Here is an 11,795-nt window from a genome sequence, read left to right on the forward strand (position 1 = left end):
CAACACAAGATCCATATATCTCCTTTTATTTCATATATAAATCGCATTAACAGTATATTGGAACGTAAGAACAACCCTGTTGGATCAGGCCTAAGGCCTATTTAGTCCAGCATCCTGTTTCATGCTGTGGCCCACTAGATGCCTCTAGGAAGCCACAGGCAAGAGGTGAGGGCATGCCCTGAGCTGCTCTGGGAGGGGCACCTAGGTTCCAAGATCCCTCCCTGGCATCTCCAAGATAGGGCTGAGAGAGATTCCTGCCTGCGACCTTGGAGAAGCCACTGCCAGTCTGTGTAGGCAATACTGAGCTAGATGAACCAGTGGTCTGACTCAGTATATGGCAGCTTCCTATGTTAACAGATCTGTTCAGGAATAACTTTAACCCGTAGTGAAAATTGTGTATCAGTTTGCCACAGGAGGAAAGTATACAACATGGAGGGGGTTATTGCTTGATGGAGATGGTACCCTCACAGTAGATGAGCTTCTTCACTTTGAAGGTCACAGTCCGTTTCAACCGTGACTTCTAAAGACATCACCACTTGCATCTTTTCCCACTATTATTGGTACCTTCTTTTCTTCCTTCTGCTGGTTTCATTGAAAAAAATCATGTTTTACACTGCCATTCCAGATCTTCACCCAGGACCAGTTCATTGTGTGATATACGTTTACCACATCATTATCAGATATGCATCGTCTTTCAGTGTGAGTGGCACCTTTTTTTTTTTGTTATCCTCTTGCTGTGGCTGCCTTGCAGAATTCATCTTTACACTGGAGCATGTCGGGAGGCCAAGTCTTCCCAACTGACTTGAGGGGGTGGGATTTTTTCCTGTGTGAGACATGTTCTCACTGCATTTTTCACATGCTAAACTGATCATCAGATAGGTGCTGACACATCACGAGATAATATTCCTCCTGGTGTGAATGTTCTGTACAGTTCTGTGCAATTGTTATCTTATAACTGCTGTTACTGCTACTATGCAATAAAAATTTTACTGTGAAAGCAATTAGGGCTGTTAATTTCTGGCTTCAAAATAGGACTCTTGTGGTTTCTGAGACAAAGATGGCGAGGAGAAAATCAGTGGGTGTGGCATCATTTGGTCTATCTAGCTCAGTATTGTCTACAAAGATTGGCAGCGGCTTCTCCAAGGTTGCAGGCAGGAGTCTCTCACAGCCCTAGCTTGGAGATGCCAGGGAGGGAACTTGGAACCTTCTGCTCTTCCCAGAGCAGCTCCATCCCCTGAGGGGAATATCTTACAGTGCTCACACTTCTAGTCTCCCATTCAAATGCAACCAGGGCAGACCCTCCTCAGCTAAGAGGGCAAGTCATGCTTGCTACCATGAGACCAGCTTTCAGATAATCTATGCATTTTGCTCAGCAGAACCCGTATATTGGGCCAACACGTTGATTCTACATAATAAATAATTAAAAGATGGACCAATGCCAATAAGAAAATCATCACAACCGAAGCTCTTTAAGTATGCTGCCTGACATCCAGATGAACACCATGTTAGCACAACAGTGTTCTCTATCACGCAAGAGGTGGCACGATTTTTGCCTGAAAATTTGCTCAGTAATTGTCTTCCCCTTTACTCTTTTCCTAAATAAAGCCATACCTGCTGAATTTCTGTTTGCCATCCCTGCCTTAAGAACCACAAGAGTCCTGTTTTTGAGCCAGAAATTAACGACACTAATTGCTTTCACAGCAAAAACTGTATTGTGTCGTAGCAGTAATAGTTATAGGATGATAACTGGATATCAGTGCTGCACAGGCTTCCCTGCTTTGCCGGGCACAGAATGATGGATGCATCCAACACGGTGCCTTAATTTTTCAAGGCATACTTATGCTCTTCTCTTGGCACTCTACTGTCCCTGCTGTACCATTTGGGAATCATTGTTCTTGGTCAGGTCTGCTCAACTTCAGCCCTCCTGAAGATGTTGGCCTACAACAACCATAATCCCTGGCTATTAGCCACTGTGGCTGGGGATTAAGGGAGTCGTAGTCCAAAAAAAGCTGGAGGGGGCCAAAATTGTGCAGGCCTATTCTAGGTTAACAGCAGCAGTCAGAGACTGGGAGAAGGGGATCTTCTTCAGGCTGGGAAACTGAGATACTTGAGTGGGAGACAATAAAAGGAGAAGAGAAAATAGATTCAATCCAAATTGTCATCTTTTGGACAATGAAATTTCACTGAAAGGTGGCTCTGGCCCAGGACACATGATTGGTCATCTGCAAAATTCTTGTTTTTTATTTTATGCTTGCTGATTTAAATGGGGGAGGGTTTTGAGGAATGTAATCGATATTTATATACCATGTAAAGTTGAGAGTAGGGATGTGTGAACAAGCTCGAGGTCGCACTCAAACTGGCCCAGCTGGAGGGCTTGCCCTCGAGCCAGACCCGGCTTGGACCAGACCGGGTCTGGCTCTAGTGTGCACAGAAATGGACTGTACCTGGTTCGGTTCAAGTCTGGTTCCATTCGAAGCAACTCGGGTTTTCTGGTTTTGTGTACACCCCTAGTTGAGAGAGGAAAAGGTTTTAGCATTATTCATTTAATTTATTATTATTCATTTAATTTATATACTGCCTGATTCCAAAGGCTCTAGGCTGAAAGATGATTTTTTTAAAATCACCTTTTCTTTGTCTTAATGTATGTTTGTTAAAATTGTTCCTCCTGTCTGATTTTTTTTAAAATAAAAAAATAAACAAATCTATAAAACTGTTACCTCTGTGTTATGTACAGAGGATGTGAGTGGGGAGGGGTGGGGACTCAATCCCTTGCATCTGTAAAAAGAGCACAGCTCATGCATTTTGTGAAATTCCCCCTGTCCCACATAGACTTCTCGTTGTTACAAGGGGGCACTTCTACCCCTCTTTGGACCCAAGGCATGGTTATAAAACAGGGAGCCTTCCCACAAGGAATTGAGAACCACAGACTTAAAATAGGAATAAAAATATATTTCATTCATTATAAAGAGGCGGTGGTAAGACCACTATTAAAGAAGCCCTCCCTTGATCCCTCCAACCTGGATAACTATAGGCCTGTGTCTAACCTTCCCTTTTTGGGCAAGGTGATAGAGCATGTGGTGGCGTCCCAGCTGCAGAGGTTCTTGGATGATACGGATTATCTGGACCCTTTTCAATCTGGCTTCCGCCCCGGGTATGAGACTGAGACTGCCTTGGTCGCTCTAGTGGATGACCTACGCCAGGAACTAGACGGGGGAGTGCGTCCCTGTTGGTTCTGCTGGACCTCTAGGCGGCGTTCGATACCATCGACCATGGTATCCTTCTGGGCCGCCACTCGAGTATGGGAATTGGAGGCACTGCGTTGCGGTGGTTCCGGTCCTTTCTTGGGGGGAGAGCCCAGAAGGTGGTGCTGGGGGACTACTGCTCGGCCCCGTGGCCGTTGGCCTGTGGGGTCCTGCAGGGATCGGTCTTGTCCCCCATGCTGTTTAACATCTACATGAAGCCGCTGGGAGAGGTCATCCAGGGACTTGGACTGAGTTGTCAGCAATATGCAGATGACACTCAGGTCCATCTCTCCTTGTCATCTGATCCTAGGGAGGCGGTGGATGTCCTGAATCGGGGGCTGGAGGCCGTGATGGGCTGGATGTGGGCTAATAAACTAAAATTGAATCCGGATAAGACGGAGGTACTGTTGGTCAGTAGGAGAGCCAATCGGGATGAGGAGATTTTACCGGTTCTGGATGGAGTTGCACTCCCCTTGAAGGAGCAAGTACGCAGCTTGGGGGTACTACTGGACCCGGTTCTGCTTTTGGAAGCTCAGGTGGAGGCGGTGTCCAGGGGTGCCTTTGCACGGCTTCGGCTAGTGCTCCAGCTGCGTCCCTTTCTCGAGAAGGCAGATCTGGCCACGGTTACCCATGCCTTAGTCACGTCGCGGTTCGATTACTGTAACGCGCTCTACGTGGGGCTGCCCTTGAAGAATATCCAGAAACTGCAGCTAGTGCAAAACACGGCAGCAAGGGTGTTATCCGGAGCTGCCCGTTGGGAGCACATCACCCCCATTCTGAAAGAATTGCACTGGCTACCGGTTTGTTTCCGGGTCCAATTCAAGGTGCTGGTTTTGACCTTTAAAGCCCTTAACGGTTTGGGCCCGGGGTATTTGAGGGATCACCTGCTCCCAAGGGTTGCTGCCCGCTTGACGAGGACATCTGAGGGGGCCCTGCTCCGGGTGCCGACTATGAGAGAGGCCCAGCTGTCGTGCACTCGGGACAGGGCCTTCTCTGTTGCTGCTCCCAGACTCTGGAATGCTCTCCCAGTGGCCATTCGCTCCTCGGATTCCATCACGGTTTTTAGAAAGCTTGTTAAAACTTGGCTTTTTACCCAGGCTTTTACATAATTGTTTTATTGCTGCTTCTGTGTGTTTTTACTTGTATTGTTTTTATGCCTGTTTTTTTGTTTTTATATTTTTTAGCTTGATGTTTTTATTGTCTGTTTTTAACTTTTGTAAACCGCCTTGGGGTTGTCTTTTAACGAAAGGCGGTATAGAAATGCAACAATAAATAAATAAATAAATAAATAAATAAATAAATAAATAAATAAAGTGAGGGTTTAATCATATGAACATCAGGGCATTCCCACATGACATAGAACACGCAAGATGAAGCACGTGTCTGGGTGCTATTGCTTAACCTTCACCTTTAGTTACCAAGGCTATTTAAATAACAATTTAAAGGTCATTTGCTTGACTATATGTATGATATACTAAGTATGTCCTACATGAAGTGGGAGAAGGGAGATGGGGAAGGGATGACAGGGGGAATACAGAATAGACAACACTGGAACCAGATTGGGTAACGAGAGAGTAAGAAGTTGGTACAAAGATCTGGAGAGGGAGTGGAGGATGGAAGAATTTAGACCCGGATGAATCTGGGCATTGGCTATGGACCATGGAGCAAGGGGGGAAGATTGTCCCCAAGCTGCCAGGGTCTGGGGGAGCCACCAAGGCTTCCCCTCACCCTTGGCCAGGGCACCCCCTTTCCCCTCCTGCACCAACCAGCAAATGAAATGCTCGCTGTCTGGGAGCATGAGGCACACCCCTCTCCTCCCCAGCCAGTGTTTCAATGAAATGCTGGCTGTGCTGGAGGGAAAAGCCCAGCTAGCCAGGGTTTCAATGAAATGCTTACTGAGGAGGGATGGGAGGGGGTCCAAATGGACCCTCTTCTGGGCACCAGCCCCACCACTGCATCTTATGTCAAATGTAAGAGGGCAGGGCCAATGTCAAAAATGGGGCCCAGCCCCAGCAGAGCTTCCCTTCCCCAGTCAGCAATTCGGGAGCTCCTTTCCCTGCCTCCTTGAGAAGCAAATTCCATAAACTGATGACTGTGCAAGGAAGTTCTGCTGGGTTGTAGGGCCCTGTTCTCTGCATTGGCCCTGCCCCTTGTGTCTGATGCAGGGGGCATGGTTTGAGGGTTGTGCACACTTTGCACACACAATGATAAAGCTTAGGAGGGTAGAGGAGATACTGGAAGAGTTTGTCCTCCAGCCATGGCCAAGCTCCCTAAAGGGAATAATGTGGGGTCGGTCAAGAGGCTAAAGGAGGGAGGTTTCCATGTTTGGTGGGACAGGCATGGAAACAGACCCCAAAAAGACTCAGGTATAGAGACTGGATTGAGTCTGCTGAAATTGAGAGAGAGGGAGGGAGGGAGGGAGGAAGAAGGGAAGTGTAGGGAAACAGTTTGGGTCAGATTGGGGAACCAAGGGAAGAAGCAGACTGACAGAAAGAGGAAACCTGAACAGCTTCAGTGAACAGATACAAGTTGAGCCCATCTGGACCCCCAGGGGCCATCAGAGCAGTTAGAGAGGGAACCCATGCGGCTTCGGGTAGACTAGGAAGGGTTGGTGAGAACTTCATGGAAGGCCTGAGGGACTGATGGAGACAAGTCCGAATGAATTTGTGTTAACAGATAATGGAGGGTTGGGGGAAGGAAAAGAGAGAACAGTGGGAGACAGAGATAAAGAAAGTCAACCAAAACCAGGGAGACAAGTCAGTCCAAACCCATTGACTGGCTCCCTAAGCTACTCTTGGCTTTAGAATAAAACAATGTTCCTTCTTGAACCATACTGCACATGAACTCAGGTTACTTCCTGTAACATCATCTCTCTGTACTGTGTTCACAGCCTGCCATTTGTTTTGACTGTAAAATTAACTGATCTCCACTGATCAGATTAGGGTTAATGGTGCCATCTCATCCAAAAGCTGCATCAATTGATGGACAATGGAATCAAAACCTTGTTTATCTGCAGGAGCTGTAAAATGTTCTGTGCTTCCTATACTCACTGCAAAGCACATTACTACAGCTTTTTTCTATCATTCTTTGAGAGTAGATATACTGCTAAGGCACTTGAACTCTATTATGATGTCAGGCATCTGCTACTTTCTATTATCCTTGGGACAAAAGCAAATGAAATCCCTTATATGTTCTGTAAAACTGAATTCCTCCGAGGTAATTGTGCCTCTTGCCCTATATGCTGCCAAGCCTATACAAATTAAAGAAGCTATTGCCAGCCTCAGTACCATATACATTTATGAACCAATATTTTCCCCCCCACACACACACCAAATAATGCAATTATGTGCATATAGCTGACCTACTGAGGGTCCATTCTACCATCTTATTTCCTTCCTCACAAATCCCTCAAGAAAAGATAAAGCTATCTCTTTTTATCGGCTGTGATTTGGATTTAATGACTTCTCTCTCCTCTTCCCCCTCCCCTATCTTTGGGTCAGTTAAGAACACAGTGTATATGTGTGTGTATATATTTGCCCTTCATTCTATTCTTTTATTATCCACATTGGTGAACTTCTGCGTTGTATTTTCCTGGCAGGTCAGGAATACAAACAAAAGACAGTACAGAATGTAAGCAGTGGTGCTTTTTGTCTGAAGCATCAACCAGGGACAGCATCAGGAATTGGCCAGATTCTGCACTGGAGTGAAGGCCCACGCCTATCAGAAGGCCTGCTCAGCTAATTCCTGAACCTTAGTACCAGTACTGCTCACCTTCTTGTGATAGTAGCAGAGGCACAGGTTCCCTGGGAGATTCATGCAGCCACTGCTTTTTCCTGCCCTCTTCATCAGGCAGTACACTGTCTCCCAACGGCCTCTGTGATGACACAAACTTGTCAAATTTGGCTGCTGAGAACCCAGCTGTGGGGGCAGCTTCTTTTCTTCCCACCTTCTCCATTGGTAAATGCTCAGTGACTTCTCCTCTTCCTCCTCCTCTCTGAAGGTGGGAACTGCTGCTCTTATCCTCTTATGCTCTTCTCTGAAGGTGGGAATGGAAGATTCCGCCCATTCACTAATGGGGAGGGTGGAAGAAGCCATCACAAACCCACTGCCAATTCTTCCCATTTGCCAGAACATTTTGGGGGGATGCACTGGGTGGAGTGCATCATGGGGGCATGAAAGGATATGTCCTTGAGGGGCCCAATCCTTGGGGTGCCCTCTTCAATGCTTTGCTCAGGGTCCCTTCATAGCCTGAGGCTGACAGCAATGTGTCAAAATGATAGTCTTTATTTTCTGATTGAACATAATGACACAGATTGTCAGTAAGTAAACCTAATACTTCCTAATTCTCATATACTGGAGTTGAGTTAAAACCACCCAGTTATTTTTGGTTTCCTGTTCACTCATGGAAAAAAGAAGCTACCTCTTTTATTTTATTTTTGATGCCCCTCTCTCAGAGATCTCTATCTATTTGCCAGCACTCCATCATGCAGTCCCCAAGCAAGCCTTTTTTTGTACTTCCTCTCTCTACACTCCTCCATCTTATCCAAATAGATGGGGAAATTCTATTTTAGAAAATCCATGTTTGCTTCTTATTTATTTATTTAAAGCATTTATACCCCGCCCCTGCAGTACATTACTGCTTGGAATGGCTCACAACATTTATAAACAGTTACAATATAAAATTAGACTAATAAAATTAACCAAATTAAACAAATTAAAAATCCAAGCTAAAACCACAATCAAAATTAGCTTTTAAAATTCCAAATTAAAATCTTAAAGATAAAAACTAAGAATTATAAAAACTAAAAATTAAAGAACCTACCAGATATACACAACAGGTGAAACAGTAAAAAGCCCCTTTAAAAAGGTGTGTTTTTAGTTGTTTCTAAACAGAGGAGAAGCATGGCAGAGCTCTTCAGGGAGGGTGTTCCAAAGCCAAGGGGCCACAACCGAAAAGGCCTTGTCTCTAGTCCCAACCAACTGGATCTGTTAGTGGTGGGGCCATGAACAGGGCCTGAGATGATGAGTGGAGGGCCCTGGCAGGTTCATATAGGCAAATGCTATCCGACAGGTACCCCGGCCTCAAGCCATGTAGGGCTTTAAAAGTTAATACGAGCACCTTAAATCTAGCCCGGAAGCAGACTGGTAGCCAATGAAGCTGATGCAGGATGGGTGTAATACTCATGAAGCAATTTGCACCCATGAGCATCCTTGCGGCAGCGTTCTGAACCAGCTGAAGCTTCCGAAAGGGCAGCCCCACGTAGATCACACTGCAGTAGTCCAATCTGAATGTTACCAAAGCATGAGTGACTGAGGTCAGGTCCAACTTCTCCAAGTAGGGTTGCAGCTGGTGCACCAGTCATAGCTGGAAAAAGGCACTTCTGCACAGCATCACCACCTGTGCCTCCAAGGAGAGTGTTGGGTCCAGAAGCACCCCCAAGCTGCACCCTCAAGCTCCCTTTCAGAGGGAGTCTGACCCAGCCAAGACTAGATTTACTTCACTACTCAGATAATCAGTTTTACCAACCCAAAGAAGTTTCAGCTTCTTGTGTTATATTCAGTCACTTAAGGATACACTGTTTCCTTACAGCCCAGCCTCCACACATGTCCTCCCTTCTCTTTCCCCTTTTTTCAGGCCTGGGTTAGGCACCCTGCTATGGAGAAGTGTAAAACCCTTTAAATAAAACAGTTCAGTTACCAACCCTGGTGTGAAGCCTACGTTCTGTCCTGTTTGTTACCCTCAACCTGCCGCCTCCCCGCCCATTCTTTGGATTGATTCAGATGATATCACTGGCCCTTTTAGATCCATGGGGGAGGAGCGCAAGTGCAAACATCTCCCTCCCCTGTTGGTGCTACTGTCTATTAGCATGCTTGCAGTTTATGCAGACTCCCTCTCCATGCACAGGTAAACAGGCGAGGCTCTTGAACGGGCCTCTGGGGGGCGGCGGCGGGGGGCTTCTTTAAGGTAAACGGAGCCGGTGCTCCATGCCACCCAGCAGCCCCCGCGGCGGGGAATCGCCTCCGCCACACACCTGGCTCCCGCGGAGGTGAGCCCTTGCCAGTGGCCAGGTGAGTGGTGGAGGCGATTCCCCTCCGCGGGGGCTGCTGGGCGGCACAGAGCACTGGCTCCGTTTGCCTTAAAGAAGCCGCCCGCCGCCCCCCCCCGGAGGAGAGTTCATGAGCCGCGCCTGCAGGTAAAATATAACAGTACTATTTTATCCATGGGTTGAAAGGTGACTCAAATGAACAACTCCCTTCCGTAATTAAACAGCAAGAAGATAGCCCACTATATGTGGGAGAGATGTGCGCACCCACACTCCTCCATACACATTTGAGAGGGCCAATGGACGTATAACTTGAACCAGCCTTCTGTTACATGCAAAAATATTGTTAAAATCTCATTGAAAGGACAAGTTATTCACACACTAGGTTGGAAGCCCAAATCTAGGTAAGAGCTCCAGGCAAATGGTCCTTTTCAATACACTCATATTACATCCCGTAGTATTGCCTGTTCCTCATTTGAAGGATATAAGGTGTGTATAGACACGGACCATTTGCCTGGAGCACTGTAAAAGGCAGAGAACAGCAAGAAGAGGTTGGGACCTTTTTGTCTCTTCCAAAAATTAGTCTCCATCAAGGTAGAATGGAAGGGGCCTATGATAGCACTCCCTAATTTGTGCACAAAGTCTGGTTTCAGACTAGAACCAAAGGCTGTTCATACATAGCCCTATTCAGACATTATGTTGTATGTGTGCGGATGTTTGTATACACCTATCTGTTGTGTGAATGACTGTACAAGCATTCATTTTCAAAGTAAACCAAGGTAAATGTAAACATATGTAAACAATGTCAACAGACTGCACGCGCGTCGAACATAAATGAAGGGTACAAATAAGAAGTTCATGATTGTACATATGTTAAACTGAACTGAACATAAATGCGTGAATAATTGCATGTGCATACACTTCATACTGCACAGGAGATGGCAATGATTAACCCCTCCTGTATTCTACCAAAGACAACCACAGGGCTCTGCGGTCGCCAGGAGTCAACACCAACTTGATGCACACTTTACCTTTACCTTACAATTCTCCACATGCATACAATGTAAACAACACATTGAACATACCATGTTAATAGGACTCAGGTGTACCAGCTGAAGTGGCTTCTCTTTCTCTAGGGTCAAGGGGAAGGTCTCTGTTGCAGAGTGACCAAGACTGAGATCAGAGGAGGAAGTAAGAGGAGGAAGACCTGCACCAACACTTCTTTTGCATGAGGAATGTCTCCACGAGGAGCTACCTGCTGGGCTGATTGCAGGTAGCAGAGCCTTTCTTGTTCTAGTTGCCAAGGAAACCTTGGCTTAACTGACTTAAAGGGAATGTGGTAAAACACACACACAAGAGCATAAATAAGCAAAGAGGAGTGAGTCCTGCATTCCTTCACTCAGGATTCCTTCTCTACCCTTTTCCTTGTACTGGGGTCTCCCTTAGATTTTACTAATAGCCTGCTGGGCCTACCCACTTCTTGGTAACTGCACAGATTCTAATGCTCTGATAGTGTGCAACCTACATCTGCCTCAGCTTGTTTGCTGCCAGTGAAGAAGAGAGAGAGAAGAAGCATGCTGCTTATAAGTAAAATTTGCCCCACCTACTTCCTTCCTGAAGTTTTGTCCCCCCTCAGTCTTCTTCCTTTGCTTTTCAGAAGAAAAAGCAGCAGGTGAGCCAGCTGCATTAGGCCAAAGCCAGCACATCATCTCTGGCTTGGGGACAGGAGATTCTACTGACTTGGTCCCCAGTGGGTACAGGCTGCAATGCTTTCCAATGCAATGGAAGAGTTGGCACAAGGGTGGCAAGGGCCTGTGAGTATGTGTGTATGTTGTACAATCCAAGGAAAAGAGTTGTGGTATGCAAGGACAAGGCGGTGGAGTAGAATCAGGAATAGTAATAGTTTAATCAAAATTATTATGTACAGAGAGGCAAGTGCAGACTGCTTTTCCGTGCTGTTGCTGCTGGCTGTTTGTTAGCCCCGCCTCTACTCCAGGACTGGAACATGAGTAATTAAAGCCCCATTCAAAAACTGGCCTGGATCAAGGAATGGATGAACCAAAAACACTATATATGCCATGGCCAAGAACTCAGAAGAGAAGCCCAAAGATGCCACAGGCCCAAGCCTCATAAGAGGCTCCACATGAACAGCCACTCCAGGAGACAGGCACTGGAGAATACACTTCCATGGGTTTTTCTCACTCCTGTTTCAGGACTGCCCTCAGTCCTACTTCTTGGACTCAATATATGGTTTGCAGAATACTATTATGTTGCATCACCTATAAGTGTAAGTGTGTGTACACATTTTAGTATGAATGACTATTCATGCATGCAATTTAAAAGTCAGCCCCTCCAAAATGGGACAGAACCCCTCAAAAACATAGCATACAGACTGCAGTATTGAATGTGGGTTGAATACAACATTTATGTTGAATATAACATGTGCACAGATCAACAACTGTGCATACATTATACACAGAAGCCCTGTTTAGATGTAATGTTGTATGTG

General features: G+C 46.1%; 1 long non-coding RNA gene across 1 annotated transcript in view; it reads right to left on the bottom strand.

The window, feature by feature from the left end:
• Window positions 1–10,806, bottom strand: part of LOC128324639 (uncharacterized) — a 36,494-nt gene extending 25,688 nt beyond the window's left edge. Inside the window, exons 1-2 of the long non-coding RNA XR_008306993.1 lie at window positions 10,372–10,806; window positions 2,445–2,507 (exon numbers count right to left, since the gene is read on the bottom strand). This is a non-coding gene — a long non-coding RNA (uncharacterized LOC128324639). The remainder of the gene's footprint in view (window positions 1–2,444; window positions 2,508–10,371) is intronic.
• Window positions 10,807–11,795: the final 989 nt, after the last annotated feature.

This window comes from Hemicordylus capensis, chromosome 4 (genome assembly GCF_027244095.1).
Source record: "Hemicordylus capensis ecotype Gifberg chromosome 4, rHemCap1.1.pri, whole genome shotgun sequence".
Taxonomy (NCBI): domain Eukaryota; kingdom Metazoa; phylum Chordata; class Lepidosauria; order Squamata; family Cordylidae; genus Hemicordylus; species Hemicordylus capensis.